This window comes from Muscardinus avellanarius, assembly GCF_963383645.1.
Source record: "Muscardinus avellanarius genome assembly, chromosome: 11".
In the NCBI taxonomy this organism is placed as follows: domain Eukaryota; kingdom Metazoa; phylum Chordata; class Mammalia; order Rodentia; family Gliridae; genus Muscardinus; species Muscardinus avellanarius.
Window position 1 is genome coordinate 110,375,431 of NC_137797.1, and position 15,701 is coordinate 110,391,131.

General features: G+C 46.2%; 1 protein-coding gene across 1 annotated transcript in view; it reads right to left on the reverse strand.

Annotated features, from left to right (window-relative positions):
• ST8SIA1 (ST8 alpha-N-acetyl-neuraminide alpha-2,8-sialyltransferase 1) overlaps positions 1-15,701 on the reverse strand; it is a gene marked incomplete at both ends in the record, with an annotated part of 110,721 nt that overhangs the window by 52,779 nt on the left and 42,241 nt on the right. The window lies entirely within an intron of this gene.

Sequence of the window (15,701 nt, forward strand, 5' to 3'; positions counted from 1 at the left end):
ATTTTTCTTTTCAGAAACTATGCAAGCCAAGAAAGTTTCAATTAGGAGTATTTGGTAAGTACTTACAGGACAGCAACTAACACAAGAACCAGTGGCTATACAAAGGGTTGGGTCCAAAGCCCTGACCTTCCTTTCAGCGACGGTTCCATTGAAAGGAGGTGTGAATGAGGACGTTTATTTTTGTTTCCAACTCTAGATCTGGTGCTATCATGACTCAGCTGTGCAGCAGACTGCTAAACCGTTCATCTAATTTAACTGATTAGGCACCTGAACCAGCAGGGCCAGGATCAAATTGCCTGCTAATTAAACATTTACATTTTAAAAAGGAACCTAAGATTGATTGTCTCATACATAGCAATTTTATTCCAGCCAGTGATAAGAAGTCAGGCAGAGAACATCGTCTTTGGAATGATGCTGCTGCCGCCATCTCAGATCTGTGAAAATTATCTGTCGTCTTTTTTTTCTCCTGAGAGAAGGGAAGAAAGCTGAATCCAGATGGAGCGTGCCTTTATTCCTCCGCCGGCTCCCTGATTACCTGAGGACGCCTCCTGAGCCTCCCATCAGCCGGCTCCTGTGGCCTTCCTGTTTACCCCGCCATGCCTGCCGGGCCATCCTCTCCTCTTTTCCAAATCATGGCCTCCGTGTGTATATCGAAATCATCCAGAATGCACATTAAAGAGGTGAATTTTTGGTCCCACTTCAGCCATCTTGGAGCAGAATCCTGAGCAGAGCTCAGAAACCTGAAGTCCCCTTGCAATCCATGGGCAAAGCAAAGAGCGCATTGCCACCCCAAATCCTGCCCGGGTTCAGATGCATCCCAAGACCTTCCCTTTGCAGAGCGCTCCCTGACCAAGCATCTGCCCATCCAGCACTGAGGGGGGTTCCACTGGGCAGATGTTCTGGGTGCGCAGGTTTGCATGTCACCTTCCAATATCTGTGATGCATTCAGCCTGTGTGAGGGGATCTGCCTTTGGAGGAGACAGTGGGACTCCAGTCTCTCTCTGGCTTCCTTACACATGCATTCCTACAGCGATGACATGTGGCCAAGAGCGCCTTCACCAAAGCTGAGCCAGTAGCACCATGCCCTTGGACTTCAAAGCCTATAAGCTAAGTAAACCTCTGTATACAGGTAGGCTGCCTCAGGTGGTTCATTATAGTAACAGAAAAAGAATTAATATGACACCCGTCCTTCACAACTGGAGACTAAACCCCTTGTCATGGGTTGGATCTAGAGACCCCCAATGTTTGATGTGTTCGGAGGTGGGGTTTGAGCGAAGAGACGGGTCTGGGGGATCTGCCCTCATCTTGGGACTAATGTTGATGACTGAATGGACCACTGAGAGGCGGGACGCAATGGAAGGAAGCAAATAGCTGGGGCTGTGATCCCGAATCCATCCACATAGCTATCTCAAGCTCCCTCTCCTCTCTCCTCCTTCTTTCTCTTCTCTCTCCTCTCTCCCTTCTCCTCCTCCTTCTTCTTCTTATCCTTCTTCTTCCTTTTTTCTCTCTCCTACCTCTCCTCCTCCTCCTCCTCCTCCTCCTCCTCCTCCTCCTTCTTCTTCTTACTCTTCTTACTCTCTTTCTCTCCTCTCCCTTCTCTTTCTTCATCCTCCTGCTCCTCCTCCTCCTTCTTTCTCTTCTCTCTTCCTCCTCCTCCTCCTCCTTCTTCTTCCTCTTCTTCCTCTTCCTCTTCTTCCTCTTTCTTTCTTCTCTCCCTCCTCCTCCTCCTCTTCCTCCTCCTCCTCTCTCTCTCCCTCCCTCCCTCCTGCCTTCACAGACACAGTGAGCTGAGCATTTTTCCCGTCCAATCCCTTCTGCCATAATGGTCTTCCTCACTCAGCACCAGAGCGATGTAGACAGCCCACTCTGGGCTGAACCTCCAAAACCATGAGCCAAAAACCTGATCAACACACCCTGCAAGGGTATAAACCACATCTTAGGGTTTTTACTGTCCTCAGAGCCTACTGCAGTAGGCACACAGGTGACCAATGAATCGATCGCTTGGTTGACTGACAAAACTCATTCCCGGGCCGCCTAGGGAGATGCAAGAAGCAACCAACCTCACCAAATGGAGGTGATTTTTCTATGTTTTTTGACAACTGGTATAAACGTTAAGGAAGCCGCTAAGTACTTCATAGCTGAGCTCATTACACTTTGTTCTTTAGTGTCTAATACACAGGAGCTGAAAATTAAATGCCTACAGAATTGAACCAAATGGCTTAACAAGAGAGGCAATAGGGAGCGCTAGAGACTGTGGAACACGGAGGACACATGCCACATTCAAAGCACCAGGAGCTCTCCCTCCGTGTTGAAGGACAGGAGACCTGGAGCTGCTAGACATTCTGCCTTTCTTCCCAAATGATACTAAAAAAAATCCAATGTGTGTGTGTAGGAAGGGGTGGGGTAGAAGTACTGGGAATAAAGCCCAGAGGTATTCTACCTCTGAGCTATAGTTCAGCCCTCCCCTTTTTAACTTTGCAGTAAGAGCCAAGCAAGAGCCATTCAGAGGACACATGTACCCAGTTTCCATATTCTACTCCAGGCCAGGCAGGCCCAGGGCTGATGTGTGTTCATCCAGAGATTGGAAAGTCAGAGACAAGCGTAAATATTGAAATATCTGGGTAATACATGTTTTAGGAAACTTTTAGCTAAAGATTGTGGAAGAGTCATTTCTCCTTGCTGAGTTCCAATGAAATACAGGCTCTTTTACAAAGCAATTGGTAAAAAATTAAAATTCATAAATAGAAAATTCCAAGTTTTTCCCCCTTTTCTGTTTAGAATAACATGGATATTCTGATCCTATCCTCTCATGTTTGATGATGTTTCTCATGCTTGTTTTCTCACCAGATTGGGATAATCTGACGCAGACCCTTGACACATGTATATTCACTCAAGATAGTATAGTTAGCTTTCCATGACGATTGGTTTTGGGGGTGCTGGGGATGAAGCCTGGGTGCATTCTACCTCTCAGCTATACCCCCAGGCTTATTTTTTATTCTTTATTTTGAAACATGATGATTTTAATATCAGCATAGTGTTCAACTGTATAGGTAGTGCGTCACTTAACCAATTCCTTAATGTTACATATTTTAGGGTGCTCTGAACTTTTTGCTGTGATACACAACACTGTGAGAAACATCTTTGAACTGCGCCCGACCCAGGAAGGCAGGCAGTGGGAGAAGGATCTCACCCCTTTGACATGGACAACAAAGTTTGCAAGCACCAGAGAGACACATCTTTAGGTCCCCAACATTCCTTTACAAGCTTTACCATCTCTAGCCCAATTTCTCCTGCTGCTGCTCCGATCTGATACATAACCCTGAACACTGGTCCAATTCTTTCCTTAAGAATAAATTCTAGAGCCAGGCATGGTGGCGCACGCTTGTAATCCCAGCATTTGGGAGGCTGGGGGTATAGCTCAGAGGTAGAATGCCCCTGGGTTCCGTCCCCAGTACCACAAACACACACACACACACACACACACACACACACACACACACAAATATATATATATCTCCAATATAGAATAATATATATAACAAATCCTAGGCTTGGGATGATTGGGTAGGGTGGTAATAAGCACATACCCAAGGTTTTGATAGCACACTGCTGAATCACTTGCTGGAAGGCTGGGCCAGGTCCATGGGCACCAGCAGCCCCGGAGGACCTCTGCCTCAATCAAATCACTGGGCTTCCTTGAAACAACTTGGGACACAGGAATGGCGAGCAGCAACTGATTTCCATAGGAAAAACATGATGGGGGTCTTTGTTCTCACTACTGCAGCCATTTGACACACCCCAGGGGAAAGCCCTCCGTATACCACCATCGGTTTTACAATGAGTTCTAAGACGGGCAGTGTGGCTCCACAGGTTAAACTCTCAGACTTTAGCTTCAATGGGCCAAGTTCAAGTCCTGTCTTGGATCACGGCTTGGAAACAATTTCCAGGCAGGAAATCCTAACCAGTTCAGCTCGAGCCGGGCTCGCTGGTGCAGGCCTGTAATCCCAGTACTTGGGAGGCTGAGTCAGGAGGATCACAGGTTCCAGGACAGCCTCAGCAAGTAATGAGGCTCTCACCAACCTAGTGAGACCCTGTTTCCAAATTATATATAGTTCAGAGGTGGAATGCCCCTGAGATACTTCAATGCCCAATACCACAAAAGAAGATCTCTCAGCCTCAATTTCTACAAGTAAAAGTTAGGCCATCATACCATGGATATGGTATACTAATATACTGGGATTATCAGAGGACACATGCCAAATATTCAGCAAAGATCTCAGCACACATTAAATTCTCAACAAACTATAAGAGGAATTGGTAGGTTTTAATCCACAAAACATAATCAAATACAAACATACAACTACTCCCTTCACTCTCCATTAGACCTTCTCAAATACATTTTATTTTCATAATATTTCCTAGGCATTTTACCTAATTATTACATGTTTAGAAAACAACCCAATTGAACTATTTATTTACCTATTATTTCTAAATTAAAAATACCAAATTAAAATAAAAATGTTCCACATAATATTCCCTCTTAAGAGATATACCAAAATAATATTTAATTTGGGAGAATTTTGTAGGAGTTCTAAGTGGTTTGTTAATTGCTTTGCGCACATATGTGCTGTTGGTAGAGTTGTAATTAGTAAATGAGACATACTTAAAACTTCACTAAAATATGTCTTTTTTCCCTAATTATTTAACCATATCCACACGCATCTACTCTCCACTGCCAGAACAACTCTTGCACCTGTGGCTGCCTCTCACCCGAGAGAGCGCAGCTTCTCTATGCCTACATTTCCCGTTGAACGCCTCTCCTTTTCATCCTGAATAAGACCCTCAGGAAAATGAAGCTCTGGTAATTTTGTCCGCAGTGGCGGAGGGACCCCCTGTCTCTTCAAGCCCTTAACCAGCTCCACAAGAGAAGGGGCGCACGGACGAGAGGGTTCGATTTTCTTTGGAGGGCCCTAAACACAATGTCAAGCCTGCTCGGAACAAGTCCCCAGTTGGCCTGTTTAATGCTCAGTTCTTCTCAAAACTGGAGAAAACTTCACAGACAGATGGGACCGTAACATATGTGAACCCTGTCTACACATATCACATGCCCACACAATTCTTTAGTCATCCCCGAAGCGCATAAGTTATGGTGACAAGTCCCACGTCACGGAGAAAACAAAGTACAGCATCAGAGGATTCTGCTACGAGTGCCTTCAAGATGGCTCCCGACCCGCTCTTAGCCTCAGCTCCCTCCTCTCTAAAACAAGGGGAGATTTAAAACCACCTGCAGAGAGTTACAAAAAGACTCTAATAACACGATGACTGTGCCAAGCATCGGGGATGGCGCCCAGCCGTCACTCAGCCAACGTGAATTATCAGCATCTTTCAGTGTGACGGCTGCTGCGATCGTGGTCTCTGGCCATGTCCCCTCTTTCTGCAGTGGTCCCCGACACCTTCTCCCCACACCTGCCCTCCCACTGTTCCTACCCTTCTTCTCCACTCTCTGGACAAAAAGATCCCCATGTGACACGGGATCCATGTTCCCGCAGGTACTCTCTTCCTAAAGACCTAATATACTCGCTGACATTTTACCACCGCTGATCTGATTACTACGATAACCGTTCACCTTTCCCACACCCCAAGGCTTCCTAGCCTTGGCTTCATTGCCTCATGGCTTATAAATCTTTGTTCCCCAAAAGCTACTTCCCCAGATTCAAATCTTCATCTTCTACGTCCTTCCTAGCTTCTGTTTGCTTGTGACGCAGAAGTCAGCGATGGAATCACAAAATACCTCGAGAAGCTGATGGCTACAGTTTGCTCTTTTTTTTTTTTTTTTTTCTTGCCTATTAAGCTCTGACATTTGGATACTGCAGAGCGCTTTGCTCCTCCTTTTACAGGACCATTTCCTGGAGCTGTGGCTACAGTCTGGGAAAATATTCTTGGGAGATTACCTAATTTGAGTCCTTTACTAATCCCAGAAAAGTCACAGTTTCAAGCCAAAAGACGAGTGTTCCAGTTGCTCACATGCCACAGGCTAGCGTCTTGAACCTGCTGAGATCGTTCTGCTCTTTCCCATCCCACAGGGTTAAAACATAGGACTGTCTCTGGCAAGAGGCTGTTGGGAGCGCAGTCGCTGGCTTGCTTCCTCAGCATATTGGCTCCACAGACCCCCAAAATGTTTTCTTCCACCCGCCAAGGCAAGATAACTTGAAAACAAGCAGGAAGGCAGCATATCAGCTTAAAAATACAAATCCCACTCAATTTGTTTTGTGGGGAAGTCGGCGCGGGGATATCTGATAGTTAGAAACTAAAGAACAAAAAGCGTGCCAGGACTTTGGTGCTGAAGGCGAGGGCTGGGTGCCAGCTCCCGGCAGGGAAAATCCAGGAGCCAGGAGCCAGGAGCCGGGAGCGAGCTGGGCTTTGCTGCCGCCCTGCTCTTGGCTGGGCAGAGGCTGCCACACCAACATCTCTGACAGCGATCCTGAATCTTCAGAAAGAGCAGCCAGCTCCCCCCACAGTGCCTCATAAGATTGATTTCTTTGTAACACCTGAGACCTCGCGCGTTGATAGCTTACTGAGCAAGCTTGACACGCAGCTGCAGTAACAGAAAGGCTCACAGCGGCCCTGCCTGACCACCTTATAGCTTCTCCTGATGGCTTCGGTGTGACTGTTGATTGCTTCCAGTGTGAGAGTCCCCCTCCACTCTCTAATATTGGACTCCACAGCTCCCCATACCAATGCCTGGGATCTGGGTCTACCAGGATACAGCCAGCAACAGTGTACAGTAAAACCAAGCACCCCCAAACTCATTCATTCATCCAGTTCACTAAAAAATTATCAAATGGTTCCTGTATCCTAGAACCCTGCTAAAAACTGAGATAGTACAGGCCTCTACCCCTCGCAAGTAAGCCCAGTCTCCAAACTGCTTCTCAGCTGGGGAGAAAAAGAACCTTGAATCAAACACAATACAATGTGAAGCTAAAAATGAGAGTTTCCTGGCACCAGGAGGAAGGCCTCTTCCAAAAATCTGATGCTCAAACAAGATCTACAAGATACATACATTAACTAAGAACAAACCCTCGGAAATTGATGCTAGAGCCACAGCAAGAGACACAGCCTATAAGGGTTGCCTCTGTCTGTAACTAATGGGAGGTGTTGGCAAAGTAGTGTTGGCAAAGTGGCGGCATATTCGTACTTCCTCTCTGACCATGTGACTCTGCTGACCGACCATGACTCTCCTGACCACGTGGCCCTGCTGCTCGGTCATCGGTCCCTTCCCGCCACAGTAGGCAGACCTCACCTGAAGGTGCTGGTTGATTAAAGAGCCTTTAATAACTTGGTTGGTGTTTGCCTCCTTTGTGATTCCCAATTCAATTTCAACATTACATGAAGTAAGAGGAATGATATGGACACATCGAATGTCTTACTTTCAAAACATAGCCCCTTCTGCATTCCTGCCTGCCAGCTCATCAAGTTCCATGAACTGTGCTTCAGCACTGCTTCTAAAACAGGCCCTGATTTTGACCCCAGGGCTGGGGCCCCTTGCCTTGCTCCCCGGAGCCTCTGTCTACACAGATGAGCAGTCCAAGCTTCAAAAGCAGGGCCCCTGCTTCCCACCAGCACCCCAAAACCTTCAGCCTGAAGAAGAAGAACTTGACGCTCTCAGTCAACTGCTCCCTTCCCTGGACCTCTGGACCCGCCCAGTGTCTCCTGTCTGCATTCCCCACACTGTAGGCGCATCGAGTTACTCCTGATAACCTCCTGGTTATTGCTGGCAGATTCCTATGATGAGACTGTAGGGTCCCTTTCTGGTTATGGGCTGGGCCTCCTTTTACCCCCAAAGCAACTTTCACCTTCCTCTTCCTACTCCCTATTCCTCTATTCCCCCACGCTATTGGGAAATATCACATTTCGGCGTGTCTTTCCGATCTGCCCAGAATGTGGTGTCCTGAAGATAATGGGATCTGGCTAGACAGGCTGGGAGCCAGGAGGAGAACACCGCGTTATCGCACAAGTGATCCACGCATTATTGGCCATCTAGCAGAAGGAGGATCCTCAACTGATCTCAGCAGATACAGACACTGAGAAAATGTTCTCTGTTCTTTTTTACCTCTCAGCCAAACTAATTAGCCAGAGAAAATTCTGCATCAATATGATACCTCTCTGTGAGCTAATCAAATGTTTCTTTATGTGTTTAAGAGACTCTCTAATAGAATTAAGAATTACAAATGAGCATTTTATTAGCAGACACAAAACAGAGGCTTTCTAGTATCCAAACAAATGCTCAAAACCGAACCAAAATAGAAGGAAAAGTCCTTTCTACTGCTGGACCTTTGCCAGTAAGAAAAACTGAGTTGAAGAAACCAACCAAAGGAAATTATATATATATATAAAGTTACGCCAGCTTTTTCTGCAGGAAAACACCCTGTCATGTCATTAAACTTTAGAAGAAAATGTTATATGGGATAGTAACACCTCCTGAGAAAAGTCATCGCTCCATCAGACCTGGCAGATGAGATGTGACTCAGTGGTAATCGGTGCCATGTATCCTGAGCAATTGTTTCCAGGAAACTAGGGGCTCACACCACAATCAGTCTCTGGACTGAAATTTACACATGGCCAAGTACTGTAGAAAGGTCTCTACCACAGCCAGATGGACTTTTCCATGAATTTATTTCTCATTTTGTTCTCAACCATATATGACCTGTGAATTTTCATGAAAGAGAGAGAGAGAGAGAATCTGATTCTATTCTTCTGGGTTAGAGTCTATTGCATTACCTCACGTGTGGTCATTGATTTCCTTTTCTGTGTGAAGATAACAGGTATGTGAAAGTCCTCTGACAAACCCTTCTCCTCATCTTCTCAGTTACAGAGGAGTTAGAAAGCTGGTTAGAAAGATACATAAGCTTCATTCACGGGCCTCAGTCATTTATGTCACATTGCACTCTTAGGCTCTTGGAATTTTTATCCAAACACTGAACCCCGGGCCCAACTAATTCATTTCTTTTCCCTCTCCTGGGAAACTGATTTCCCCATTTTTATTTTCCTCCCTCAGTTCCTGCCATTAATTACCAAAACGCCAAGGAAATGCTTAAGTCTATAAATTCGTAGGCAGATAAGAACGGGTCCTAATCTTACCTTGTGCTCATTCTGAGCATTTATCAAACACTTTTATACCCGTAATCTCATTTCCTTTCTCAAAATAATACTCAAGTCTGAAGGCCAGGTATTATTCATCCCAATTTGTAAATTATAAAATTCAGCCTAGGAATGGTTCCGTAACTTGTCTGGGGTCACAAATGTCACCAGAGAATGGCCAAGTATACAGCCCAGACCTTTCAATAGCGTTTGTGTGACCCCTAAAGAGAAGGGGGCTGCAAAACACCTGGTCCCTAATGTTTATTTTTGTTCCCACACCCCTAGCCCAGTTAAAGGAACAGTGAACGTCAGGCTGGGCTGGAGCATCAGCCCCATATTACCCTGAGGGCTTCTCTCCTGCCCCTGGGAACCGGGGCAAGTTGGTGTTTCTGTGCAAAGCTTTCTTACTTTCTTGCACACACACCAGGACAGATGTTCCTTGGGATGCTGGTCACACAAGCAGGCGAAGCCAAGACGTCGCTGGGCACCGCTGAACTCTCCCCGGAGCGCCCACTGATTCCTTGTAAGCTTGGACCGGTTAAGCATACGTTTCCCATGCTGTCTCCAGGCACTTGCCTTGGCCTGTCTGCAACCTACCCCACTGCCCGGGCACAACTGGGCTGTGGATGACACAGCATTCCTCACAACATTGGCATTCAGTCAGACATAACAGTAAGATTACCTGAGCTCTTCAATGGTACTGGAACCTTGTTCTGGTTCAGATAATAAAGAAGCAATGTGCAAAAGATAATAAAGCTTAATTCCCTGGACCTTAGTCATCTATTTCACAAGTACCTTTAGCATGTCGTTATTATTATCCCAGTAACGGTAATTATTATTCCCACTGAGAACCTGGATTTCTCCTCTATAAACGTCAACGTAACACAACTACTCACATTTCTCTTCTTAGTGTGGGTTACTGAAGAGCTCAAAGCCCAACGGAGCCTGGAGTGTTATAGAGGATCCCATAGCTTACATAGCTATGCTCGATTATTTTCCTCCCAAATAGCTGAAAAAGAAACTGTTCTACTTCTCCTAAGGGTATTCTTATAAGGGAAGTGAAAAAAAATCTGTAAAACGATTTCAAATTGACAGTGATAAGAATAAACAATGAACTGGGTGTGGCGGCACACGCTTGTAATCCCAGCATTTGGGAGGCTGAGGCAGGAGGATCACAGGTTTGTGGCCAGCCTCAGCTACTTAGTGAGACCCTGTTTCAAAATAAAGAATAAAAAAATAGGGATGGGGGTATAGCTGAGAGGTAGAATGCCCCCGGGTTCAATTCCCGACACCACATGCACACACAAAATAAGAATGAACAGTAAGTCCAATGAACAACAAAACCTTTGAAACCAGGCCAGGTCTGGAGTGCCAAGCACTCCCACCGACCAGGTCTGGAGCCTTGAATCAGACGTTTGACCCCTTCGCCCATGAAATGGAGATAGTAATAATAACCACAGACAGAGCAGGCTCGTGTGAGAAGAAATCAAGACACACAGGTCGGGAAATTCGGCGCATTTCCCCCAGAGCAAAATCCTGAGTTCCCAGCCTCTCTGTCAGCTAGACAGGTTCACGTGATGAGTCCCGACCCGGACACACAGTGCACACCTCCTCTCTGGCCTCTCCCTCCCTCCTGCTGAGGCCCTGGATCCAAACTGGGCACTTCCTTGGTCAACAGCTAAGAATGGACGAGCAGGAAGATGGGACTTGGGAGCCAGTGGTGCCGGACAGCAGCATCCCACCCCAAAGAACCTCATCATTCTTTGCAGCCTGGGATAGAGACCTATTTGCTTAAAGCCCTGTGTCCAGCTTCTCTGATCAAGCAGCTGAGGCCAGCTTAAACCTGGGAAAGACCTACACCTGCCAAACATCAGCCCCTTGGCCCCCTTGCAGCAGGAAAGGCTTGGATTTGAGAAAACAAGTATAACAATACTATTGCGTGACCAGGATCCAGATTCCCTACAGGAAAAGAATGCTGGGAAATTTAGGAAGATCCAGGGGTCCCCAAAATTCTATTCAGCTCATCTGTGAAGGGGTAAAGATGTGTCTTTTTCTTTTCCCAGGATCACTTTGGCAAACTATTTCAAAGCGTCCTGTTGGGCTTCCCAGGGCCCAAAGACATGTGGGGCCAGGCCTTGAGGAACAGGACAGAACCTGTGGCTAGACTAAAGAGCTAAAGCACTGTCCTGTGGGGTGTGTTAGCGGCTGTCCTGTGACCCTTCTCATGTGACCCCAAGTGAACATTCTGAGGAATGATGACTCCTGTCTGGAGTTTCTATCATGTGACTTCTGAGAGCAGAAACAGACAGCAGTGATACAAATGTGCTTCTAGGGCGCCCAAGGGAATGTTTTGGGTTTTTTTTTTTTTTTCTTTCAGATTCTATCAGCATAGATGTGGTTTCTAACGGTCCTGCGACTCCTGCTTCCGAGAAGACGTAGGCACATCCTGAGTGATGTATTTTAGGCCAAAATAGACTTTATTCAATAATCCCTGCAAACCCTGGGCCACAGAGACTTAAAAGGGACATTTTGTGGTCACACAAGAAAAAGCTAATCCTAAATCAAAGGCTGCAGTATGCTCAAAGTGAAAACACACCGCCATACTGTCTTCTCCACACACCGACACATGTGCAACCACACTGCGTATTTTTTAAAATTCCATGAGAGAGCCGAGCATGGTGGCGCAGGCTTGTAATCCCATGGGAGGCTGAGGCAGGAGGATCGCGGTTTGCAGGCAGCCTCAGCTACTTAGTGAGGTCCTCTGCAAACTTAGCGAGACCCTGTTTCAAAATAAAGAATAAAAATAGGGCTGGGGGTAAAGCTCAGAGGCAGAAGTCCCTGGATTCCCTCCCCAGCACACACACACACACACACAATTCTATGGGAGACTTAAAATTGGCCTTCATGCCTAATAATATTCAACTGACATTTCTCCAAAATAGATTCATAGAGCTATGCAGAAACAGCTACAACAAAAAGTCCTGCTCGGTCTCCTATACTTCAGGCAAAGAACCAGAATGATGCACACACGAGCAATCAAAGAAACAACAGCAACGATGACGACGCTGACAGCCACTGAGCACAGGGTGGAAGAGTGTGACTGAGACGCGATCTGAGCTGGAGAATGAGCTGCTCTGCACGCACGGGTGTGCGGGAACTCGGGGCGGGAGGGATGGCGTTCAGAACACCGCACCTCACCCGTCTCCTGATTCCTGCCTCGTGTGTACCCGCTATTTTCTTCTCCCAGCGAGCATGGGAAAAGCCTGTCAATTAACCGGCAATTTTGTTTGTTCTTAACAAACTAAAATCATTTCGCTAACAAATAATGATGAGCAGCCGGGCGTGGCGGCGGACGATTGTGATCCCAGCATGTGGGAGGCTGAGACGGGAGGATCTCCGTTCATGGCCAGCCTCAGTTACTTAGAGAGGCCCTTTGCAACTCAATGAGGCCCTGTTTCAAAGTAAAGAATAAAAAAAACAGTTGCTGGGGGTGTAGCTCAGAGGTAGAATCTCCCTGGATTCCATAATAATGGTGATGATGATGATAATAGTAATAATAATAATAATAATAATAATAATAAATAATGAGCCAAGGCAGAGGGAAACGCCTTGTTCTTTCTCTTATTTATGCAACTGGTGTCCCAGGATTTCCATAAATTACTCATTTCAGGATCTCAGCAGAAAAAATATCTATGTAATTTTTTAAAACTGTATCCCTGCACTGACACAGCCATTTGTAACGGCTAATGGGAACACACAGTGATGACTTCTGGTTCCTGAGGGGGAATTTCTTTTTCCTTTATTATTCAAGGATGATCCTTTGGTCTTGCAACAGCACAAAGAGGCTCAGAACTCACTTGCACTCACTTTATGAAGGAACGATCTCTAACCACCCTGCGGCTACAGCTGTCGGGTTGGATGGAGAGCTGGCTTGTATTTCTTTAATCACCTATTTTCTTCAGATCGATTTCTAGTATAAAGTTAAAAGTCGGTTGGTATGGCTGAACACCCTCATGTACAGAGAGCCTCTTTCGAATACCTCCTAACATTTCTCTTGTCATTAAAGAAGATCGTTTCCTTATCGCCTCTCCATCCCATCGCCAGCTGTGTCAAGTGTTGGAAGACGGAGGGTCCTGTCTGGCTCCACCCATCCCCACCCTCTCCCCAGCTCCCTGCTGAAGTCTGACAGTTAAAAACAGCCTCTCCTCTCTGGGGCGTCTCTGCAGCGAGCGTTTTGGACACGAGGGAATCTTTACCCATTAGACACTCTTGAAGGAAATCTGGAAGGAGGAGGAGAATTGATACCCATTTTCCTGCCCGTTTCTGGTAAAGAGAATCACGGCCATGCTGGCAGCGATGGATGATAAGAGCACCCCAGTCCCTAGAACAGAGCCAGCAGCAAATTCCTGAACTCGGTGATCCCAGGACTCCTTCCTGGACTCCCACAACTCTATTCCTCTAGTGGTCCTTTGGAGTACCTAAATCCCTTTCATTAAATATCTTTCTGTCGCCGGGCATGGTGGCGCACGCTTGTCATCCCCGCGCTTGGGAGGCAGAGACAGGAGGATCGCGCAGGTTCGAAGCCAGCCGCGCACGCTGGCTTAGGAGACCCTGTTTAAAAAAAAAAAATATATATATATATATATCTTTCTGTCAAAAATACCTGTGGAGGTTTCTTGTTTGTTTGTTTTGGGTGGTACTGGGTTTCCTGGAAACCCTTCTCTCTCCGGCCTACACTCTCAGACCTATTTTTATATTTTTATTTGGAAACAGCGTCTCTTAAGCTAGCGAGGCTGGCTTCAAACCTGCGTGATCCTCCTGTCTCCGCCTCCCAAGCGTGGGGATTACAAGCGTGTGCCAGCATGCCCGGCTTTAATTTTAATTTTAATTTTATTTTTTATTTTTGATGGTACTGGGGTTCCTGGAAGCCCTTCTACCTCCGGGCTACACTCCCAGACCTATTTTGTATACTTTTTTATTTGGAAACAGGGTCTCTTAAGCCAGCGCAGCTGGTTTCGAACCTGCGCAATCCTCCTGTCTCCACCTCCCAAGCGCAGGGATTACAAGCGTGCATCACCATGCCCGGCCCCGCTTTAATTTTTAAATTGAAACAGAGTCTTGCTAAGTTGCAGTCTCATTAAGTTTCTGAGGCTGGCCTCCAGCCTGTGCTCCTCCTGTCTCGGCCTCCAAAGTACTGGGATTACAGGTATGTGCCACCACACCTGGCTCATGAATGCTCTTCCTGAACAGTCATTTGGCCAAACCAAGAGGGGCTAGAAGACTGGGGACGGCCAAAGAAGGGGTTGGCGATTCCACCTAAGACCTTCCCTTTCTTCAACTAGGGTTCCCTAGAATAAAGATTTACTCCTCCCTCCCCACTTTTTGCTTAGACATATCCTAGAAAAACATTTTATTTTGATGTTCAGGAGACCAAGGAGAAAATCATTAAGTAAGCAAAGCTTGACTGAGAGTCTTCCGAAAGTGGTCACACTGAATTCCCTCTCTACATTGCCACCGGCCCTCTACTTCATAGCAGTTCCCTAGCCACGAGGGTGCTGCTGAGGAGTTCTGAAAAGCTACTGCTCAACACATGGTCCTCATTCCTGGAAAGCAATGTCAGTCCTAAGAGAACATTCCCAGCGTCGCAGAGCCTCAGGGTCCTTTCAAAGCCAACTCAAAACACTGAATGCTACAGTTCTCCACCACCCTCTGCCTGCCTCCTGCAGTTTCCTAGGACTCACACTGAACAGAGCAGGAAAACTGTAACTTAAATATATATTTCTCTAGCCAGGCGTGCTCTAATCCCAGCATTTGGGAGGCTGAGACAGGAGGACTGCAGGTTGAAGGACCACCTCAGCAATACAGTGAGATTTGGAAATGGGGACTCAAAACAAAAATAAAATAAAAAGGGGTGGGGTGTGTCTCAAAGGTAGGATGTCCCTGGGTTGAATCCCCAGTACTACTTAAATATATTTATTTCTTAATTTAAATTTTAATATATTTTACATTTTATATTATACACTTCTCTATAACACTTCACTTCCATCCTTGAATCAAAACATAGTATGTCTTCATACACACACACACACACACACACAGAGACAAATATAAGGAAATGAATTTAAAATTGATATAGCGACAGACATCGTGGTACACACTTGAAATACTAGCACTTGGGAGGCTGAGACAAAAGGATCGCAGGTTCGCAGCCAGCCTCAGCTACTTAGTGAGGCTCTCTGCAACTTAGCGAAACCCTGTTTCAAAATAAAGAATAAAAAAATAGGGCTGGAAGTGTAGCTTGACGGTAGAATGCCCCTTCATTCAACCCCCAATAACACAAAACAATAAATAAGATAAAATTAGGCCAGGTATGGTGGCGCACGCTTGTAATCCCAGCATTCGGGAGGCTGAGACAGGAGGGTTGCGGTTTGTAGACAGCCTCAGCTACTTAGTGAGGCCCTTTGCAACCCAGTGAGACCCTGTTTAAAAATCAAGAATAAAAAAATAGGGCTAAGGGTATAGCTCAGAGGTAGGATGCAATGCCCCTGGGTTCAATATCTAGC